The following is a 5,298-nucleotide window of genomic DNA, read 5'->3' as shown; positions in this document are numbered from 1 at the left end:
GAAAGAGAGAGGGAAAAGAAACATATCACTATGCTAATATTCAATCTGTAATAGGATGTAATGTTTATCAAAGAAAATATCAACAGTCTATGATACAAATCAGGATTTATTTTAAGAATATATTAAAGCTGTTCCATGTGAGAAGATGTAAATGTCTCCCATAAATGGGTAAGCTAAGCTTATATATTAATTTTTGCATGAAGATTGAGTGAATTATCCTCTATACATTGTGAAATTCTCTTTCCCCCCCCAAGTTATCCACATTCCGGACAACAGGTGGTAAAACATGCATGTGTTTATGGTAAGATGCATTCAAACATTTTATCAAAAATAGAATATTTTTGTTTCATAATAATTAATGGCTCATAAGTAACAATAAATTAAATTTAATGAAAATACTCCTGCCCATAATATATTGAAAATATTCCCATCTCATTGTTTGGGACAACGTGAAACAAAGATTACAGGAATAACATAATTTATTTGTGAAACCTCCAATATGCTTTATTTAATGGAAAACATAATTAGAAATAGTTCTAGGACTTTTGTAGATTTTTATAATTTGCCTGATTTAGACAGTTAAGACAGTAGGTGGGATTATGAAATGGAGAGAAGGAGAGGGAGAAGCCCATTCTTCATTGGGTTAAGTAGTATAAGTAAAGAAAAAAAATCCCACTAGTATATCTTCCAGAATCTTCATAAAATGTCATAATAATTTTTGAAGATAAATCACTTGCAAATACAAAGATAAGTTTGTGTTTTGGTTTTTTTGCAGACTCCTTCATTAAACCCGTGTGAATGTCTCAGCTTGGGATAGACTATTATATTAGATAGCATCAAGTTATATGGTGAATCAGAGAGCACACAGAAAGATGATTACAAGAAGGCCTCATACTAGCTTCTAAATTGCTCAAAATAGCAATCCAATCTGATTATCTTGATTTACATATGTTATCTTTAGCTGCAGATTAAATTATCATGGAATATGTTTATACCAGCATTTTGCACAAGACTACCCAGAAAGCTTCTGAGATCCCACAGTTTTAGTTTTATTTCCATTGCACAATCCTAAAGAATTACATTTTAATTTTAAATGTTAGTCCTAGAAAGAATGCATTTACCACATTTTCATCATCATGGAAAATTGACAGTCATATAAAAGGAAACAGACTTACAGTTTACAACTTTCTTTTTTTATCTCCTTACATGCCACATTCAGACTTAATGCTGGTGGAAAAATTTTGCATTTGGAAGGACACACTTTAATTCAGGACCAATTCCCAACATTCACACATACATTCAAGCATATATATATGCATATATAAAAATATAAATAATGTTCCTTTTGCTAGGAAATTTTTAGTACTATGGAGATGTTTATTGCAAAAAACGTGATACTGGTTTTAGAGTATACGAACAAGAGCATTAAGCTGATCCTGACATTTATGAGAGCTAAGTCAACAAGATTAAAACTTATAACAGAATAGTGTGTTTAATATAGGGGACCTCTAGTGTAGGACTGATATTTTTATTTCTTAGGTCCTGGAAGATCACTCTCAAACATGTCAAGTCCTTTCCTTTAAAATTTTGCTATGCCCTTAGAGAAACATGTCAAAGTCCTTATAATAAATCTTTGTCCATCTTGTTGAAAATCTTTGAAATGCTTTATTTAAAAATAAATAAAAACCTGTATGGTTCTCTCAGTTCTTACACAACATGACAGGACAAAGCAGAATAGATGTTGGGGAAGGGGAAGATTATTATGAAGCAATACAAAATTGATCAGCAGAGTTTTGTTGTCCAAGATGGATGAAGTGCTAAAAGTGAATCAATAGTTTAAATAATGAAAACTAAATTATGTGTTCAGAAATCTTTGTTTTACTGAATTGCTGTGAGCAATGCAAGAAGCTGCTAACATATATACCTCTGTATTAATTATGGTCTTTTAAATTAACAGTATTACAGTTGGCGTCCAAAGGGAAAAAGGATGGTTGGACAGACTTCATCTAACAGAGACAAAGTCAAGCCCTAAATCAAGCTGAAATTAATAGTCCTCTGGTGAGACTGTATATTTTGTCAGAGCCAGCTGATGGAAATGTGATTTAAAATTCAATAGAAAAAAATATGCTTTTCTTCTGAAAAGGATAGATTTATATTGATGGGGGTAAAAAAAAAAATAATGAAAAAAAGTATCCTGTTTCCAGGGAAAGGCATAAAATTTATTCAGAAAAAAAAGGATTCTAAAATTATTATCTCCTAATCAATCAAAAGATTACAACCTAAAGCTTTAACAATATCTATTTCAATCCAATACTTTTCTTCCCCAGACATTTTCTGTTTTGTTCATCAGCTGGAAATTTTAAAATAACATGATGTTCTTGGAAAATATACTCTGCTAGAGATTTTGTCAGAACATGTGACAGATGCCTATGTAAAAGATGGAAGTCCAACATCAGATGCAAAATTGTTGCATTGCCCATACAGCTGTAACTGACCAGCAGCAAACAGAGTTAATTGATTTAGTGAAAGGAGGAATGTCTTTTCATAAATAAAAGAATAATCATCCATCATACAATCTGCAAGCTAAGGTGGAAATCAAAACTTTTCAATTAGCATTTATTTAGACACTTTTTTATTTCATAAATATATGGTTTTGATTTTTAAAGGCTACAGGACATAGTTTGTTTCCCAGAACAAGAAAAGCCTGAAGACAATAGACAAGACACCTATTCTGTTAAAATAGTCTTCAAGATCAGAAATGATCTAAGGACAATAACTGGTTATGATTGGTGCTCTTATTGTCTGCATCTAGCAGCCAAGATGGTGCATCAACTTCTGGAACCAGCAGCCTTTTCTGTAAAGAGTGGAGATGGGCAAAATCTCTGGCAGCTGTGGGCAATGGAGAGGGGCAACTTGCCAGAAAAATACTCTTTCTTCTGTGTCCATAGTGTCTTTTTCAATTAATTATGAGAGAACAGAATAACTAGTGTTCCTCTGTCTTTCCTGCTGTGTAATCCTACCATAATCCTAGTTTTAAACAGTGCCACATGGACAAGGTGAAACAATAGTAGGCAGCTTTATTTTTTAAATACTTTCTTCCATGTAACTGCAGATTACCCTTCTTAGTTGTCACTGCCAAGTGAATGTTCCATGAGACACTGAGATATGCCATATTCATATACGTTGTCACAGAGTGGAAACTTTTCACTTGTACTCTAGGTAGACAGGTAAAATGTCTTCTCTCCAACATGCTTATCTTTGTCTCCGTGCTGACCTATTGATGAGGAACAATGTCAGCTCCCTAGAGGTGGTACTGTTTTGAAATAGCAGTTCAGGCACTGGGAATGGACCTTCATGCATTCACATACAGACCTACTGTAGGCATATGAGTAGCATTGTAGTCATTCAATCCCTTCCCCATTGTTTTTCTATTAAATGTTTATTAATAAAAACTAATGTAACATAAATGCTTATTGAGTTATAAAACCAAAACATACTTTGAAGCTAAGAGTAATATCTAGAATGACTTATTAAGAATAGGTAATCTGTCACCAAGAAATCACAAAAGCAGTGAGAGCTATTTTAGGATTGACTTTAGTAGAACATTCCAGGCCCCCACAAGGCTGTACTACGAGGTGCTTCTCTCTTTTTGCTGTTGTCTTATCCAGACTCTCCTCTTAGCAAAGCTCTCCAGTTTCTGCTCACATTGGATTTGTCTAGTTCTAGAAGGCCTAGATTCTTCTTCCTCATCACTAGCTGCAGAGTGCACTCCTGCAGCCCCTGAAAATACTATTCTTTTTATTTTATTTTTTTTTTTCTTCTCATTTGTTCTAAGAATTACAGAGATTATTTTTGAGGCTAATTATTACTGCTTATCACGATGAGAAAGCCATTAGCTTTTTTTTTTTTGTTTTTTCTCTCTTGATGGTCCATTGTTCTCTTTTGAAATATACACATATATTTGATGTCATTTAATGTGATATAAAACTGAGACTTGTGGGACAGTTGCACAATTGGAGTACAAGAAAACATACAATTAGAAAAAGAATGTGTAAAATAACAATAAAGGATGCAAAACAATTAAGAAAGATTCCCAAACCCTGAAATACTACCTAGTCAAACTACTTATATAATGACACATAACATTTCTGCAGAGTAATATAGAATAGAATAGAGACAGAACAAATATCCTTATCCATTCCTTAAGAATTGTGAAATCTAGTTGCTTAGCTTTTTGGATCAGAGTTGTCTATCTATATTATAAACTTGATGAAGTTATGCAGACATTTGCTACTGATCATAACAGGATAAAGATCTCTAGTTATAGGTAAATAAGACTTGGGTCTGTCCTTGAACAATTTTATAAGATCATGGAGTCTCCATCCTGAAAGTATTTAAAAGACATGTAGACGGGGTACTTAGGAACATGGTTTAGTGGTGAACTTGACTGCGTGCTAGATAATAGTTGGACTTTATGGTCTTAAGGTTTTTTTCCAACTAAAAAAAGATTATATGGGAAAAAAAGTAAAATAATAAATTTTTCTTGCTTATAAAATACATTCAAAGATATTCACTTTAATTTCCCCCTTCTCTTAGAGTTCTCTTATTTTTATAAGTTTTTAATCCCTTTCTAGGGATTTTGTCAGTCCTGAGGAAAGTATTACAGGGTTGATTTTGGGATGAGGCTATAAGTAGCTTCTTAGACCAGTACATCAGTTTAAATGATGACAAATAATTCTTCCCACCTGATGTTTTAGGCCTCTTTCGAGAAGATCTTGTAACCACAAGAAATCTTATTCAATAAATGTAGTAGTTGAATCATAAACTAGACCTGGTGATCTTATCCTGATTAAGAAACACAGCACCATACAAAGGACACAGTACTCATTCCTAGCCCTAAGAGAAGAGAAAAACATCTACTCTATTCTGTCTTGATGTTTGGAAGGCTGAAATGTTTTGAAGATGAAATAACAAATGCAAAGAATTTCCATGGAAAATTTTACTGTTTTAAACCACTTTATGTTGCAAACACTTAGAGATAGATGATCTTTCATTGAGTAAAATATTGGCTTTCTTAAAGGTTATTTACCACTTTGTAAACTGACCATTTCTCCACACTACTTACGACCTTGCTATTTTGAGAATTTTGTCATTTCCCTGGTAATGAAGCTATGGAGGACAGCAGGCAGACACCCGTTACTGCACTGATACAGAGCAAGAGGAAAGATTACATTTACTTTCTCTTCAAACGAGTTTTGCATGGTTTTCTTATACCCTTAATATATCCCTATGATTTTT

Source organism: Chaetura pelagica, unplaced genomic scaffold (genome assembly GCF_000747805.2).
Source record: "Chaetura pelagica isolate M959 unplaced genomic scaffold, ChaPel_1.0 scaffold76, whole genome shotgun sequence".
Classification (NCBI taxonomy): domain Eukaryota; kingdom Metazoa; phylum Chordata; class Aves; order Apodiformes; family Apodidae; genus Chaetura; species Chaetura pelagica.
This window is presented reverse-complemented; position numbering follows the sequence as displayed.